The sequence below is a fragment of the Sciurus carolinensis genome, chromosome 13 (assembly GCF_902686445.1).
Source record: "Sciurus carolinensis chromosome 13, mSciCar1.2, whole genome shotgun sequence".
Lineage (NCBI taxonomy): Eukaryota > Metazoa > Chordata > Mammalia > Rodentia > Sciuridae > Sciurus > Sciurus carolinensis.
Window position 1 is genome coordinate 59327677 of NC_062225.1, and position 18537 is coordinate 59346213.

The 18537-nt window shown below is 49.1% G+C and overlaps 1 pseudogene; it reads left to right on the plus strand.

The window, feature by feature from the left end:
• The window catches only part of LOC124962893 (transcription factor Dp-2-like), an 84188-nt pseudogene that overhangs the window by 24190 nt on the left and 41461 nt on the right, over positions 1 to 18537 (plus strand).

Here is an 18537-nt window from a genome sequence, read left to right on the forward strand (position 1 = left end):
TCGCCGTTTTTTAATTACTTTAATTAGAAAAGATTGCCTTAATCTTTTACTTATCTGTACTATTGTGGGAACTGCCAGAAAATGAAGTGCAGGGAAAACAGGTGGAGTTTGACCTTTGCTCTAAGCATCTTGAATTTCTTCTAGGCTGGTAATTAAGAAGAATCAGGGGAAGTTCCTTGCAGAATCTAGGAAATGCAAACACACACACAGAATCATAGATACGAGGGCAAGCTGGTCTTTGCTTTCACACACACACACACACACACACACACACGGGCATTTTCTCACACAAATATGTGTGCATGAATGGAAGGAGACATGGACCCTGATATGGTTAACCAGAAAGTTCCAACTTTGAGAACAGCGTTCCTGCTCCCAGCCCTGAGAAGTAGCTTAATGAGTTTCCCAGGGTGGCCTAAAATGATTAATTAAGGAGACAGCCCCCTACCCCCTCCCCAAACAACGGAAACCATAACCGTCTGTTTGGGGAAGGTGCGGCATGGCCCCCATCTCCAGGGGCCGTTGAGGACGTGGTGTAAGAGCCAGGAGTCCCAGATAAGGAACGATAGCAACGGCCTGTAACGGCCACCAAGACAACCTGACTGGCAGGGCTGGGCCTGGGGAATAGCCTCCCTCTGCTCCTGGCTTCTACCTTCCCTGCCCCATGTCTCAGCACAGTCCAGGCCCAAGAGAACCCTGGGCAAGATGGCCGAGCAGGCAAGGTTGCTTCTGGCCTTCCTTCCTCTCGGGACCCTACCCGTGCCCATTTCTATGATGCACCATTCCTGGGTTCATCAGTGGACACTGGGAAGCAATTGTAGAGTCAGCCTGCGTGTCCAGACCCACAGGCCTGAGCATGAATGGTGGGGAAAGAGAAAAGGGTAGGGGGCCCCTCTGGGGTTTCCAAGATACCCATTTTGGGGGACCTGCTCAGTCAGATCCAAAGATCCTTCCAGTTTCCAGGGTGCTAGTGCCCAGCATTGACTATTTCCTGTTACAGCAACAAGTGTCAAGTGCGTCCAGCGAGGAAGATCCAGTGGATGAACAGTGGGGATCTGGATTCACTGCTCTAGGATGCCCTGGAATCCAGCCCACTCTTCTGCAAGAGCAGAGCTGAGTGCTCAGGGAAGCTTCCTCCAAGGGCACCTGGTTTCCAGAAACACCTTAGTTTTCTGCATCTCTAACTAGGACTGGCTGCTCCCCAGGACACTATGGATGTTTCTCTTGGAAGGTGCCCCAAGAATTCGGCTGGGGTGCTGAGCGCTGAATCCTCTTTCCCACAGAAAAGGACCTGGCCTTCCTTTCCAGACAGTCGGGCCCCCTAGAGACTGGGACAAGGGCAGGAACACCCAGCTGGGGGTCTGCTGACTGTCCTGGGCCTTGTAAACAGGCCTTGGGAAGGGCACAGGGGCTGGGAAGCAGGCCCAATCCATCAGCCTCGAGGGATAGGAGGTCAAGGTTGGAAGAAGGTGGAGCCACCACCAGTGTTTTCCTTTCTAAAGTACTCCAGGTGCTTGGGCGGGATTTCCAGTGTTTACGGCATCGGCAGCCACATCCAGAACCGTCTGTCTCCATGTGTGCCTTTATTTACAGGTGTCTGTGTGCGGTTCCATCTGTGAGTCTGATCATGCCTGCGGGTGTCCGTCTCTGTTTCACATGTAGCCCTCCAAAAGAAAAAACTACAGGCTCAAAAATGCTCTCTAAAATAAACCTGTCGAAAATGCTTTAACAACCTTTTTTTACCCCTGTCCCTGGCACAGGCACTAACACCAGCGGGTCTCCACGGTCAATTTAGGAAGCTTGGGAAAATATTGCTCATAATTAAAATCTAGAAGGGCCTCAATTAGGGCAGTGTTCGCCCTGCTAGGCCTGGTCCCAAATCCCACTCAGCAGCATTCCTGTCCTGGCTGGAAAAGGCCTTTGATTCTCACCAAATGTTCAGTGGCCATACTGAAATGGGCCCTGGTGCTGTCTGCCCTGCCAGCTGCTCAGGGTACAGGCTGGCCTGAGCCCCAAGACTTGCAACTGGATGTTGGGCTTTGTGGGCTCAAGTTGGGCTTGCTCTCCCTCCTGACTTCCCAGCCCCTCCATGACCCTGAGATCTCCCTGTGGAGGAGGCAGAGGTCTGGGAGAGATGGGGGTCTCCAACACCTATACCTGTTATACTGGGGTTAGAGGTCAAAGGTCATGGCTACCAGAGGATGAGGCAGCTGTGGCCAGTGTTGGAGAAAGGGTGGCATTGAGAGTACAGCAAGTGGCCTCGGGTGCCCCTTCTCACTCACAGAGGCTGTCTCTCTGAGCAGAAGCCTGCCTGGAGCAGCAGCTACCTCAGGAAATGCAGCCTAAGAGCTCCCGACCTGGCGCATACCAGGCCTGGCTGGGACGGGTGAAGACGAGCTTAAACCTGTGACCTCTGTGCCCCCTACAGGTGGAAGAGGCCCAGCTCAGCTATCTGGACCATGACCAGGTGCCACGCTCCTGCAGGTGGGAATGAGGCAGCCAGGGACAGAAGCGAGAAGCAGAGGGCTCAGGCAGGCACTCAGCAGGGTGGGTGGGAAAGAGAAGCACTGAACCAGCCCAGGAGATGCCCTCCCCAAGGACACACGCACCCCACCCACTTGCACACACTTTGGCAAGTATAGCTAAACTGAGTCACACAGATATTTACACTCTCTCTCTCTCTCTTTCTCTCTCTCTCTCTCGCACACACACACACACACACACACACACACACACACACACACACAAACTGAGTCCAACAACAGGCCTTCAGTGTCTCGGGTCACAGCCACCCCCAAAAACTCACATTCCTCCACCAGCTCATAGTGACATCCATTCACAGTCACAGACACGACCGCCATCAGACCCAGAGATCCTGCCACAAAGACCTGCAGGCCCCTCAGGATCATGCTGCCTTTTGGGGTTCTCCATCCTTAGCCACTCCCAGCCCCTCTAAGAGTAGGGAAAGAAACAGCAGGTCAGGTCAAGGCCAGAATGCCACTGGTCACACTCTAGTCAGGGACGCCTTGGGAGGAGAGCCTAGAAGTCCGTCCCTGAGTCTCTGCAGAGGTCCAGTGAAGGGCCTGGCCCCAGCAGCAGGGGAATGGCAGAGGAAGGGTTACAGGCCAACTAGAAAAAACAATTACTAACGGGAAAGGCAGCGCATTCCAGCCCTGCTTAGCTGGGCCGCCAGGGCCGTGGGTGGTTCTTGGATTATGCATTTCCTTGAAAACAAAAAAGAGAGTTCAGGGCAGTTCAGCTGTGCCCTGAATCTCACTCTGGGGCCTTTGTCTCCAGCCCCCTCATAGCCCCGCGTGCCTGCACACACGCACACACAATCCCACTGACCCGGCCAAATGTCCACTGGGAAAGTGAGAACATTAATACCTCAGAAAGCCTATAAGCAAAGTGAGGCGGGGATGGAAAAAAGAATTAAGGAAAACAGAGAACAGGGAAGGGAGTCTGGGCCTGGAGAACTTGAACCTCCTGAACGTCTGCCTCCCTTCTTCATGTGAGGCCAATGGAGAGATTTTTTCATTCTCTCACCAAAGCTGTATGGCATTCTGCTCTGTTCTAGGCCCTGGGCCAGGCCTAGGACTTACCCTTGAGGGCTCACTGATGGGAAGACCTTTCTCCTGGGTATGGGTTTCCACCCACCGTCTATCTCAGGTCCCAGCGTACTTGTCCTCCATGAAAGGCTGGCCTCCACTCTGTTGTATTCTTACTAAAGCGTAGCTGACTGATAAGGCTTAAAGGAAGACCCTGCCAGAGTGATTTACATTTTAATGAGGATGAAGATGTTGGTGCCTCATTGTGGAAAAATGGGAGGGGGGCAACCATCTTGCTATAAACCCCCAAACAGAATTAAGTAACCTCTGAGTCTGACCAGACATGTTCTTCTCATTAGCTAGGGTGCCACTGACCCTTACCAAAGCCCTGTGAGTAGACAGGGAAGCATCATGGTTCCTAAACAAATGAGGAAACTGAGGCCCAAAGAGAGATTAAAGGCCTTGATCAAACCATTCTATAGGCCACCTCCTCTCTGGAGCTCTCTCTCTCCTCAGCTCAGAACGGCTGGTCCATTCCCATCTTTCAGGTCTCAGCTTAGATACAACCCCTTCCAGGACCCCTTTGTGACCACCTGTCTGAAGCAGTCTCCCCTCAAAGCCTCCCTGTTCTTTCCCTTCCCGGTATGTGTTGGTTTCGTATATGTAAATGTAGTACCTGTCTTCCCCACCAGATTGTGAACTCTTGAAGGTAAGTGCTGGTTTCTTGTCCACTATGTATCCTAGCCCCTGGGAAAGTGCAACACACAGTAGGCACTGAATAAATATTTGTGGAATGAATAAAGAACTAAAAGGCCCTGTTGGGCGTGGTGGAGCCAGGTCTAGAGTCCAGGCTCCTAAGGTCTGGGCCCACACTCAGATCTGTGGCTGCTCTTCTTCATCCAACTCCCTCCATGACAGAGGTGAGGAGGGTGCTCAGTTCTTCTCCATCCCAGCCTAGGCTGGAGTGGAATGGCCCACTTTAAAAAATGCAAAAACAAAAATCAGAATCCACTCTGGGCCATGTATTGATTCTGCAAGGACCAGATACCTGACAGATTGTTGCAAAGGATTGTGCAGGAAGGGACCCCAAAAGAGGGCCGGGGGCTGGTCGATGAGTGCTATTTACACCATCCATTTGCACCGTTGTTCCATGGACACTTCCCAGGCACCGAGCTGGGTTCTTAGACAGGGCACCTGCCCTCCTCAGAGGCCCAGGAATGCACAAGTTCACTGAGCCTGGACCTGAAGGTTCTGGCAAGGGAGAGGACAAAGAAGGGGCAGGAGGAGGAATGGGGTCAGGTCACAGAAGGCAAGATCTGCTGGCCCAAGAAATCAGAGCTTCATAGAGTGGACAATGGAGTTCTTTAAGAGAGAGAGGCCATTAATAAATTCTCATTTGAGAAAACTCAGTCTTCTGGAAACACCCAGAGAAAGCCAGCAGGAAGTAAGACTGGACAAGTTAGGAGGCCATGGCCACCCCCAGAGCTGATGGCTTAGACTTGGAGCGGCAGGGATGGAGGTAAGGGGGACAGAGGTGAAAGGCGTTTGAGAGGCAGTGGGGGAGGCTTGTGATTTAGTGACATGAAGGGACAAGGGCAAGGCCGTTGTCAAGGGTGGATCCCCAAATTCTGGTGTACTCAGCTGAGTAGAGGATGGGGTGCAGGAATCCTGGCAGAGAGGATGATATATCGGCCTTGGCCTTGAGTATATTTGGCTATCAGAAATGTGGATCTGGAGAGGAAGGAGCTGGATTCTGGAGTATCCTGAAATCAGTCATCAGTGTGCTGGGGGAGAAGATGAGGCAGGGAGACTGAGCAGAGAAGGGTGGGGAGTGCCCCCTCCAAATCAAATCTTAGCATGCTTCAGGATCCGCTTGCTGCTTCCCCTTCCATGCCCAGGAGTCAGAGAGCACTCAGGAAGGACTGGCAGAAGAAGGAACTTGAACTGAGTCAAACCTTGGAGGTGATAGGGTAGAACGAGTGATGTGGGAAGCAAAGGTGCGGAGGTAAATGGGGAGGGGCACATCCCAGGCCTCTCCAGCCCAGCCTTGTCCTCAGCTCGGTGGTCCACTGGGAGGCCTAGGAGCGAGGGCTGCTTAGTGATAACGCTTTGCACTGGGGGGAGACCCCAGCACACGCTAACGCAGTGGTCACGTGTTATAGGGTGCTCTTCCCCAGGGTCTGCCTGGTCTGACCCAAGGAGCTGGGCTGCGGTCTTGTTTCTTTCCACTGTGAAGCTACATACTGAGGTGACAGGGAAAACACGTGTCCAGAAATAGGAACCTCAGCTGGGCATCATTTCCTACTTCCTTCATTCCTTTGATGTTGCAGCGATTTTCCTCTTTGCATTTTGCAGGCCACACACCAACAGGTCCAGCCAAGGTGGCTGAGGTCCTCAGGTGTCTGTTGCCAACTTTCAGCCACTTTTCTGCAGCACTCACCAGGAGTCGGGAAATAGTCCTGGACCCTCACTTGCTTCCTACCTCCTTTCCCACCCAGGCCCCAGTGCACCCCCTTTTCACTGTCTCCCCTCTCCAGCCCAGGCCATCCCTAGAATTCCTTGAAGAAGGTCCAGAGGACGGGGCTGTGAAGAATCCACAGAACCCTCAGACGTGGCCAGCTCCCTTGGCTCTCCTAATGTCAGCCACATTGCCGGTGGCCAGCTACTAGTGGTCTTTTCTGTCACGTAGGACTGTGCCAGCCAACCTTAAGTGCCAGCAGATGGCCCCATCCCCTTTGAGACCCTTGCCCTCCCCCTGTCCATCTCTTCCTCTTTTCTGTTTCTGATGCACCTTCCCTTCGCCTCCCTCCTCAGACGGGACAGCCCACATGTATATGGGATGTGGGAGGGACCCAAGCCCTGATGCTGACCAGGGCGACTGCCCATTGAGGTGGAAGTCATTGCAGTAATTAACAGGCAGCTACTGCTGGTGGGGTGGAGGGGTGGGGTAGCCACACAGCACAGAGCTGCCTAATGGGCCAGTAGCTGAGCCCATGAGGCCTGGGGAGAAAGACTAGTGCTCCCCAAGCCTTTCTTGGGGCTTGGAATAGTTCCTTGTCCTGAAGCATCACAGATCCAGGACTCAGAATGTTCTTTGGTTTAGAAGAAACTCAGGGGGTCCCAGGGGAAGTGCAGCTCTTATCCACAATCAGGTCTAGGTAGGTGCACACAGACACCCCCAAGGGCCTGCAAGTCATACCCTCTCTTCCGAGCTCTTATCTTTCACCCCTCCCTACATGTACCCGACCCAGGATTCAACCTTAGCCACTTGGGGCTGCCGGGAGGCAGGGCCTGAACGGCCTAAAGAAGAAAAACTGAAGGGGCTGGGAGGGAGAACCAGCTGACCCCATCTTATTCCTTCCAAAACTGCTCTGTCCTTACCCAGGCCTCCAGGTGTGGCCTGGAGGTGTCTCCTCTCCAAAGATGTGGATAGCAGGGCCCAAATGTCAGAATTCCCCACTGGCCACCCAAATGCCTCCATCCAGGGGTGGAAGAGAGCACAGGCAGCCCTTAGTCCGAGGATCACTGGGACAATGAAGCAGCTCCACCCCTCGGTCCCCAAAGCCTGACAGCCGGGTCCCACCACCAGGCAGGACCTTGTGCCAGGGCAGAAGATGCTGGTGCAGTAAAAGCATGTTGGTTTGGATGGACATAAACTAAAGTGATGTGTGGCAACAACCCTCCCCGGCTTTGCTGGTGGGCCTTTGGTCTTCCTGCTTTGGGCCATTGGCGCAATGAGGACTTGGTGAGATCTCTGGTTTCCACAGTCTGCTCTCAAAGCCTAAGCATTCTATGGGGAGAGCAGAGCCATGGCGTCTTTGATCTTGTTTGATATGCACTCATCTTCGTGCCTTAGATCTCATTTGTAGGACAAGCCAACAGCAGAGAGAGATTTGGTTACCTCTGGGCAGGTGAGGCCTGTGTCCTTCTTGGCCTTCAGGGCAGGGCAGCTGTGTGTCCACTGTTGGGGAGAGAGGACAGGCCCAGGAAGGAGGAACCAAGGAAATCACCCCTCAGACCAGGGGTAGTCCAGGCCTGGACACACACAGACATCTGGCCAGGATGTGAGGGGACAAGGCTGGCTGTCCCCTGGGCTCAGGACAGGTCCAGCAGACCCAGAGGAGAATCTGCATCCAGATTCTCACACACACACGCACATGCAGTGGCCCCTGGCAGCCCTGCCTCCATAGAAGGCCCCTGCTGGAGGAGCTGAGCCCTGCCTGCTCTGGGGACTCCTCAAGGTGACCTAGCAGAGCTCTGTCTGGAGACGAGGATAATGTCTCTGTTTTTCAAATATTTGGAGCTTTGCTAAAGACCAACACATTTTTTTAAAGTGTGTATAATTTGAGGGCAATTTGATCCATATGTTTCTGATTCCCTTGCACTTAAATCATCAAAATATTGATTTTTAAGAGCCATTTGATGTCTAAGGAACCTTTTTAATAAGCTTTTAAAGCTCTTTAAACTCAGAGCCTGGAGCCGGTGCCAGGGCCCTGGCTGTCCGCTTGCTCGACACACCCCACTCCTCCCCCGGGTCAGGATTATTTGGAGCTGAGCCTCCTCTCCCCTCTGCAGGCCCCACCTCTGCCTGGCCTCCCTGCCTCTTCCAGAACTACCCAGAAGTCCTAGCAGCAGCCTCCTGCTGTCCTAGCACTGCGGGGGTGGGGGGTACCCTCCCTTTCTCTTCACAGACCTCTCCCAAGCTTCTATAATGCACCTTTGGGACACAAATCAAGAGGAGCAACCACAATTTTTACTTTTATTTTTTCTTTCTTTTTTTTTTTTTGTACCAGGGATGCTTAACCATGAACCACATCCCCAGCCCTTTTTATTTTTTATTTTGAGACAGCATTTTGCTAAGTTGCTTAGGGCCTCACTAAGTTGCTGAGGCTGGTTTTGAACTTGCATCTCCTGCCTCAGCCTCCCAAGCCACTGGGATTGCAGGCATGCACCACCACACCTGGCATGACTTTTACTTTTAAAGGCTGCATAATACTCTTGTAGAAATATGATGTGATTTACTAAACCAACCAACCCCTACTGAGGGCCATTTAGGTCATCTCCCATTACACACCTTAAGCACGTTTCTGGTTATTTCCTTTGGATAGATTTCTAAAGGTGAAAATACTGTGTCAAAGAGGGTGCACACCTTTAAGTCTCTTTACACACAAGTTGCCACCACATTCTTCTGAAATATCCTACCAACTTGTACTTCCACAGCAACCCCTCTCCCCAGGTTCTTAGTGAACTGCACATCATTCTTACTCAAAGGATGCTCCCTGCATGAGCAACTAGATGCTCGCTAGCACAGCAGGGAAGAAGACTCTGGACTCTTGGGTTTGGATTCCAGTCCTGCTGGAAAGTTGGGAAAGTTTCTTCTTCTGTTCATGCCTCAGTTCCCTCGTCTGTTTTTGGGGATAATAGTACCACCTTATCACAAAAATTTATCATGGAAATGAAATGACGTCATCTACATAAACTGCTTGGAAACCTCATGATGCAGAATTTGTACTCAATAAATGATGGCTGGTGTTGTTTCCTTGATGCTTTTCCTGTGAGCAAGAATGCTGATCCCCCTTCCCCTCCCCATCTGTCCTCCTCCTGCCCATAGCTCAGGGTTCTTCTTTATCTCACTTCCTGTTACAGTTCTGACTGCATCCATCCCTTCCCTAAACTTCCTACAAGTGCAGGTTCTATCCTTACTTTAGTGTCTGTTCCCCGCACCCCACTAAGATGTCAGCTCACGAGGGCAGAGTAGAGGTTCATCTTGAGGACAAAGTGAAGAAGGTACTAAGGCTCAAAAGGTGAATCCTCAAAATGAACCCTGAAATTTAGAGATGACGGCGTCCCCAGTGGTACCTCCATGACCAGTCTGGTGGACGAGTTTGTTCTGGTAGAAAAGTTCTTCAGCAGCTATTCACACAAGCCTACGCTCATTTTGTTATTTACCTCTGATTTGTTCTTTCACTTTCAGATACCTTTTCCTTATGTTTTCAACCAGAAGAGACTTTGCACCTCTTTTGGTGGCTCTGGGATAGACCCTGTGCTTGGAAGCAGGAGCCATGTTCCTTCTACTCCTGACAGGGAAACCTTGGAGAACCAGCCATGATTCTGCAGGTGACTGGAAGTGCCTTCCTGTAACCTCCACTGCTCCCCTCCAGGGAAGCCCATCATGGGACACCTCACAGCTGTCTGGAGATGTCCCATGATGGACTTCTTCAGAGCCTTCCAGGCCCCTCCCTCTAGAAGCTCTGGAGGGCCTGGACCCCAGGGAGAGAGGAAGGCCTCAGGCTCTAGGCAGGGTCTGACTCTGAGGAGACACATCAGGAAGGGGCCCTCAGTTCTCTCTCCCAGTCCCCATTGTCTCAATGTCTTACTCCAAAAGTCTCATTTCAATTCAGACCAATTGAACTTAATCCCCAAATCACTAGAATGGTGCCAGCCTGGAGCTGGGGGGTGTGGCAGACAGGCCTCTGACCAGATTGTCGCTGAAGTTCAGGGTAAGAAGCTGTCTGAGGACCACAGAGAAATCCCCACCCAGCGCACTCCTCTTCCTCACACTTCAACCACCTCTGACACTTTTATTTATGGTTCATTATGGAAGGGACACTGTGCAGCCCTCTGTTACAAACTAAGTGTTCCTGGGTGCTAGTTTGCATGTGTGTGAATGTGTTTGCTTTTGTGCACACACACGTAAATTTGTGTCTGTGCTTGCAAATTTAGATCTAATTCCTGTCATGTGGAATTTAAGTCATGTGTGAGTTCCCCTGAGTCTCCTGCAGATCTTACCCAGAACTAGGCCCAGAGCCGCTATTCAATAAACACATGAATGAATGAAAGTGAATGAATGAAAGGTATATACTCTAAACTCTCCACCCCCATCAGGCTACCCTCTGGGAAGAGGGTTAGACTGGGAGTCAGGAGTTGTGCATTTGAAATATTGTAGGTTCCACGTGACATGGGCGGGCCTTACCCCCACCCACTCTGTTCCTCAGTGTTCCTCAGTGTTCATGTGAAGGAATCAGGATTGGATGACAAAATTCTTTCTGTCAAAGGTTCTGTCTTTCTGACTCAGTAGACATACTGGGCTCCCCATTGCCAGCCCCGCTAAGTCCCTCCAGACACAGAACTCATCAGACTGGCCAAGGCGCCTGATCCAGCTGGGGTGGGTAGACTTCTGCTCCCCTGTCTTGAGGGGCTCAGGGCTATTTTGTCAAAATTCTCCAGGAACAAAGAAAAAAGCACAGCGGCTTTCGCTAAAGCCCAGTAGGCAGGTCTCTCTGAGGACAGGGATTAAGTTTGTCTCTGTTGTTCCCTCCAGTCAGGGCTGCAGTCTGGGAACCAGCTAGGGTGTCTCTGGGGTTTATCCTCCCTTGTATGTTTCCATTACCTTTGGGTCACCCTTGCACCATGTTTAAACTTCCCCTTGGAGAGTCTTTGCAAAGCAGAACAGACCCAAATAACAAAGCAAAGTTGGGTCCAGACTGATTCTAAGTAAATTTCTTCTTTCTTCAACAATCACAAATGGAAAAGCAAAGAGACCCTCTTGACTTCTAGGCTTGGACGCCAGACCCTCACACGACCCAATCAACCATTCCCACCAGCTAGGAGAGGGCCCCAGCTTCCCTTCATCCCAGCCCTGGAGATTTTCAGGCTCTGATGGAGCTGATGGTGATGGGTGTGTGGATTGACCCTCAGAGGATTATCTGGATTTAGAAGGGTCACTTGGGGGTCAGCAAGTCTGGGAGGACCAAACCTAATTCCACACAGAAGAAGTAGCAGAGGGGTCCCTGTGTCTGAGTGACTGAGCCCTTCATTCTAGGAACTCACTGCTTGTCTGCCAGGGAAAGAAGTCTGAGGCTTCTTGACAGGGTCTCGCTCTGCACCCCGAGAACTCTGTTCTGGGCTCTGTAATACCACTTCTTTTGAACTGAACAGTTAGGAGAATGTGAATTCTATGTACAGTGATAATGCTTTTGAGCAATTTATGTGATATATATATTTTTTTACTCCAAGTTTTAAAAATCCAAATGTTCCAAACCAGGGGTAACATTAATGTTTCAATGTTCAGCCAGAACAATCTTTTATTTTTAAAAGTAAAACATCGGAACCAAGCGTGATGGCACACTCCTATAATCACGGTGACTCAGGAGACTGAGACAGGAGGACTGCAAGTTGGAGGTCAGCCTCACCAATTCAGTGAGACTCTGTCTCAAAGTAAAAAATAGAAAGGACAGGAAGTGTAGCTCAGTGGTAAAGCATCCCTGGGTTTAATCCCAGTAACCCCTGCCCCCCAAAAAAATCACTGGAGATTTGAGGTTGTTCAGGGATGGACTGAGGGATGCCAATAATGACATTGGCATATTGCATGAATCCCTTGCAGTATTTGACTGTACTTGCTTCTAGCAGAGCAGAGTCTGGGATCAGAGATGATATACCTCAATACTTGGGTGGGCCTGTTACCAACTCGTAATGACAGAGGTGATGAATTCTCAAAGGAGTTGATCTTACTGCTACTAAGGCCAAGGGCGGGACTTCAGAGCAGGGAAATGTAAGTTCCATTTGTTCTTTCTCTGTTGCCAGAAGACTGGGAGGTGGTGTGGACCGAGGACATTTTGAGTAAATTACCGATGTCTTGCAGAACTCATCAGTGACCATCTCAGCAAAATAAGGACACCTATCAGTAGACTAATAGACTGGAACTTCACTTGCAGGAAACACAATGTTGAATCGTTTTTATTTATTTTTATTTATTTATTTTTTGATGGTCTTTAACAAAGAAAGTCTTCATCAAATCCAAAAACAAACATGCAAACAAAACCCAGAGAACACATCATGTGCCATCATAGAGGACAATTGTATGAAATTCATTCGGAGGTTTTCAAATAGGCCTCCAGGTCTTGGTTCCTATTTCCGCCCCACCTTGACTGTTTTGCCAAGATGATGTTGTTGGCAGGGGAAGTATGTCCCCAAGCAGGGTTCTGTAAACCACAGCCCACAGGCCAATTCTGACTCGTGGCCTTCTTTTGTAAATAAGGTGTGTTGGACCACAGCCAAGCCTGCTGGCTTCTCTGTTGTCTGTTGCCACTTTTACACCATTAACAGCGGAATTTGGTAGTCAGCAACAGAGACCATGTGGGCTTCACAGCCTGAAATACCTGACTATCTACCCTTTCATAGAAAAAGTTTGCTGCCCCATGGTCTAAGGTACCTCCAAGAGGAACTTTTTTTTTTTTTGGTACTGGGGATAGAACTCAGGGGCACTCACCCACTGAGTCACATCCCCAGCCCTATTTTGTATTTTATTTAGAGACAGGCTCTCACTGAGTTGCTTAGCACCTGGCTTTTGCTGAGGCTGACTTTGAACTTGCAATCCTCCTGCCTCAGCCTTCAGAGCCACTGTGATTACGGACGTGTGCCACCACGCCCTGCATGAACAATTTTGGTCATGTTAAAAGCTCCCCAAAGTGGGCCACTGTCATTCCAGACTATTCTATTCTAGGTTGAGTTGTGCTATTTGTGAGATAGACACAAGAATTTGGGTCACTATGAGAATTCTATAGACTGGGCAGCTGTCCTGGAAGAGGGTGGACTTGGACTAAAATGACCCCGCTCGAGTTGATAAGTCAACCAAATGTTTTGTTTCTGCCCTTGTGTCTTGGGCTTCCAACCAGAAGGTAGTTTTCTCCAACTGCAGTTTTCAGCAAAATGGTGTTTGAATATTTTTGTGTCCCAAATCAACTCTCAGGGACACAAAGTCAGGATGGAGGAAAAATCAAGCTTGTTACATTTTCTCCAGGATAAAGTTCATCTTCTAGAGAGGCCTTAATTCTGTCAGTTTTGTGAATTGGTTTTGACCATGAACTTCTTGGTACTCATTCATTGACATTTCTCTGACCATTCCTCCCCCAAGTACAAACATGGTTCATGATAAAACAGAAGACAAGGTGAGGGGAGATGAATCACATCTAAACTGTGGAAAGCCCTTGCTTGACGGAGAGCTGCTGTGCTGGATAGAAAAATCATTTTACTAACTTACTATAGTGAAGGAAAAAACTAAACTCAGATTTGTGTGTGTGTGTGTGTGTGTGTGTGTGTGTGTGTGGTGTTAGGGATAGACCCAGAATCTGTGCATGCCAGGCAAGTGCTCTACCACTGAGCCATACACCCAACCACCACAATGTTTATATAGTATATCTTTAGGAGAAATGAGTACTTTTTATTTCATTCTGTGTGTTGGGTTCAGAGGATCCTTAGATCAGGATATGAGAAGAAGGGCAAGTACTTACACTGGTTATTTTATTTTATTTATTTTATTTTACTTATAGTCCTAGAGATTGAATCCAGAGGCACTTTACCACTGAGTTATATCCCTAGTTCTTTTTATTTTTATTTTGAGACAGGGTCTCACTAAATCACTAAGTTGTTAAGGCTGTTCTTGAACTTGGGATCCTTCTGCCTCAGTCTTCCAAGTCGCTAGAATTACAGAAATGCACTACTGTGCTCAGCTTAGACTAGCAATTTCTTAAGGCAAGGGTGGATGTATGAGAGATAAGTTTCTAAGCATAAAAAGGAAGTCTTGCCAGGTACGGTGGAGCATCCCTATCATCCCAGCTATTTGGGAAGCTAAGACAGAAGAATTGCAGACTCAAGACCAGCCTTAGGAACTTATTGAGACCTTGTCTCAAAATAAAATTGTTAAAAGGGCTGGGGAGATAGCTCAGTTGGTAGAGTACTTGCCTTGCAAGCATGAGACCCTGGGTTCGATCCCCAGTACCACAAAAAATAAAATAAAATAAATTGTTGAAAAATATAGTCTGAGCATATACTTCAGAGGTAGAGTACTTTCCTAGCATCATGTGCAAGGTCCTGGGTTCAATCTCTAATACCAAAAAAAAAAAAAAAATCATAGCAGCTATCACTTACTGGGCCTCATGCTGCAGATGATCCATTCTGGGTGCTTCTACACCACAATAAGGTTCACACCTCATATCATTTAAATCTCTCAAGAATCCTGTTGAGTTGGCATCACTCTTTCCATTGACAGAGGTGGAAATCAAGGTATTTGCCTCCAATGTGGCAACTAACAAGTGCTAGAACCAAAGACAGCTCTTTCACAAATGAAAACCAAGCCATAATGAGATACCCTTACACACCCACTCAACAGAAGAGTTAAAAACACTGGTAATACCAAGTGTTGGTGAGAGGAGATGGAGCAACTTGGTAAGAGTGGAAATTAATACTATTCCTCTGGAAACCACTTACCCCTATCCACTCAAACTAAATAGACACCTTCCCGTTGCCCAGGTAATCTGCTCCCAATATACATCCAACAGAACTGTGTACGTGTTCAGAATGCTTATAGCTGCACCATTCATCGTAGCTAAAAACTACTTTTTCAAAATACCCTCAACGTAAAATGGATAAGTTGCAGTATGTTCATAAAGTAGAATAAGCTGCAGCAATGACATCAAAGGAACCATAACTAACACGATGACATGGATAGTTCTCACCTATAATTTTGAACAAAGAATTCACACACAAGAGTACATAGAATATGGGTCCATTTATACAAAGTACCAAAACAGCCCAAATTGTTCTGTTGAAGATAATGGTTAACCCTGGCAAGGGGAATGTAAGGACTATAGAGGTCAAGAAGGGGGCCGCTGGGGTTCTGATCATGTACTGTTTCTCTAACGGGGTTCTAGACACAGGTGTGTCCCCTGTAGGAAAGCTAATTGAGCTCTGCTCTTATCATTTGTGCCTATTCTGAAAATTAAAACCTTTAAATATTAAGGCACATAGTCTGTCCTTTCAATCCCATCCCATCCCTACCTAATAAAGTCCATTTTCAAGGGGAAGGAGTTACAAATCCAGAGGAGCTATGTCTGCAGTACCACCATCATCAGACCCTAGGATGGAGGTCCCTAGAGTCTGAATTCTCTCATCCAGCCACACCCCCCCCAAATACATGCACATGTACTGTGACAGACATCTGTCTTGCATCATGAAGATGGTGGTCTTAGAGACAGACAGACCCCAGCTCTGCTCCTTACCTACTGTGGGACATTGGCAAGTCACTTAATCTCTCCAAGCCCCTGTCCCTTATCTTCAAACAAAATGAAGGTACAGGCTGTTTGCTGCTTACCCCAATGCCATTCCTTCCCACCCCTTCACCTGCCCGGGTGGCTCAGCATCCATCCTGGAAAGTGAAGTCCAAAGCATGGCAGCCTCCTATCTACCCCTGGGGCAAGAACATGGAGGGCACTAGTGTTCTTGGTGACATCGTTGTGCCAAGCCCAGAACTGCAAACTCGGACAACTGGAAGGCAAGAGATACTCTGGCTGGTCTCTCTAAAAGGACTTGAGGGATTTGGCTTCTCAACTCTGTAACTAGCCTGAGAGAGGATCTCCCCACTTAGCCCCTGAGAATAAGGAATCAGGCACGTTGGGTCCAACTGGAGCTGTTCAGGAGTGCTTCCTTACGACATTTGCAACAAGTGGTTTTTGTTTGTTTGTTTTGCTTTGCTTTGTTTTGTTAGTGCCTAAGAGTCCCAGGTACCTCACTGTGTGCTGGGGACATAATGGTGGACAAGTCAGAATGCCCATCATGGTAGTACTGACTCCCAATGGCCACAGCAGTTCAATATTGACATTGGACTTTTTAAATCATTGCAAGAATATTCCCAAATGAGTTTTTTGAAATCCATCAACCTTCCAAGGGCACTGGCTTGAGGTTGCCAGAGATGGGGGGTTTGGAATGAAGAAGTGAATACTTATAGAACATCCATGTGCAAGACACCAGCATATAAACCCACCGGTGTGTGTTTGAATTCTGGGGTGGTTGAGACACAACGAATGCTCAAATTAAGTAGCACAAGTGGTCCACAGGGAAGGTCCAGAGCAGGAGAGTCAGCTTTGGGGATGAGGGGCCCCTAAAGTTGGTGGATTCCACCAGGTAGAGAGGATGGCAGGTGCCACATGAGAACAAGTCAAGGGCACAGCCCAAATGGGACAGAACACAAGCTGAGGGTGGGCACAGAGGACAAATCAGGCCAGAGAGATGGTCTGCAGCCTGTCCTGGAAGGACCTTAAATATCTGGCCAGGGCATTTTGACCATGTCCTATGAATAAAGGGAGATTTCTGACAAGGGAGCAATTTGACATGTGACAGAGCAGGTGCTGTGGGGAGACGGCTTTGCATCTGGGGGGGGAAGCGGGTGTTGATTGAGAGAAGACCCCGAAGGCAGCAAATAGAGGCCCCCTGGTCTCAGCATTCAGAGCTAGGTGACGTCCTCTGGGCTCTTTCCTGGATGAGTTGCCCTGCTGAGTCAGGCTGGCCAGGCCTACTGTGGAAGATCGCCCTTTCCCTCTGGTATCCATTTCCACCCCCTCTCCTTTTTAACAAAATCCCAAGTTTGTCTGAGGTAGCAAAATGCCCCTAAATCTAGCTAAGGATGTCCATGTAACCCATTTCTGGCCAATAAGAGACATAAAGAATTTTATGGTAAGGATTCTGGAGAGGCATTGTTTTCTTAATAAAAACACAGATTCAGATGGCACAAACTTCTTCCTCTATGTCCTTCATCCAGCCTGGAGCTCAGATGTGCTGTTTGGAAGTGACACAGCCATTTGTGACCATGAGAAGAAAATTAAATCAAAAATGGCAGAACAGGGAAGAAGCAAGAACCTTGATTCTTAATGACCCCCTTCAACAGCTGCACTCAACTGGATCCCCCATCTCCAGGCTTCCTGTGAGGGGAGAAAAGCAATCACTTTGTTTAGGTACAGTAGCCAAAGTAACTCCTAATTGATAGACATGGCAACTCTGAATGCCTGTTTCTTCTTTCCTTGAGCCTACAACCTGGTGAGCCTATAAGAACAAAAGCAGGCTGACACATCACAGCCAAAACCAAAGAACAAAGAAAAACAACAACAACAACAAAAAAAAATGATGAGAAACAAAGTTAGCATAATACTTTAAACTAGTTTAAATAATATAGAAATTTATCATGTGGGGCGACAAGAGGTTCAAAGACAGGACCACTCCAGAAATGGTGTGGTCTGCCACTTTCCCATGTCATCAGACACTCTGCAGACCTCCAGGGGTGGCTTTGTCCTCAATCTGACTTCCTTCAGGGCCACAGGACGGCCACCATCACACCAGGTGCAATGATAGACAAGGAAGAAAACCCATCTTTTGTCTTTCGTTCCTATTAAGAACAAGAAACCTCCCCACAAGACCCCATGCAAATTTCTTTGACCTCAGCTGGCCAGAAGTGCCTATTCTTAATCCAGTCACCAAAAGGAAGGGGAGATCAGTGTGGGGTGATGGCAGGTGAGCACCCAGGGATTGGGTCAGAGATAGAGGTTTCCTCTCTGAAGAAACACCCCCTGCCCCATGCTAGGGAGCGGATGAAAGGGGAGCCCCCTCGGACCAAAGGCAGAGATGCGGGGGCCGGCCCAACCCTTGGTCCTCTGAGCCCTGGTAGCAGAAACTCCATAGCCACTGGCTTGAGCCCTAAGGCAGCTTCCTGCTCCAGTGCCTTCGCTTCTGAGGTTAATGGCTCCGGCAGAACGAGGTCAGTATGGAAGGGCAAACCCGCCACGTCCATTGAGGTCACCCTGGAGCCAGGGCTGGCTGAAGGTAAGGAAGCTGTGTGGATTGTTCTGAGCTCTGCACTCGTAACAACACCCATTTGTACGCTGTTTCCTGTTTGCAAGGCTATGGGACACATGTGATTTCACTCAGTCCGTGAAGAAGCCCTATAAATAGTGGAGGGCCCAGATGGCTCTATTTTAGAGAAGGCCCAAAACAAGGAGGAATCCGCTCCAGCAAGTCAGGGCCGGGTAGAGCCCAGCCTGGAGCATCACTGTGGCTTTGGCCCAAGGACAAGTGACACTCCTGGGAAACCATCAGTGCCTTCCTCAAGGGGAAGGACATGGGCCCTGGTCTGGGCTTATCAAGGGACAGTTTGCTGGCTGAGACT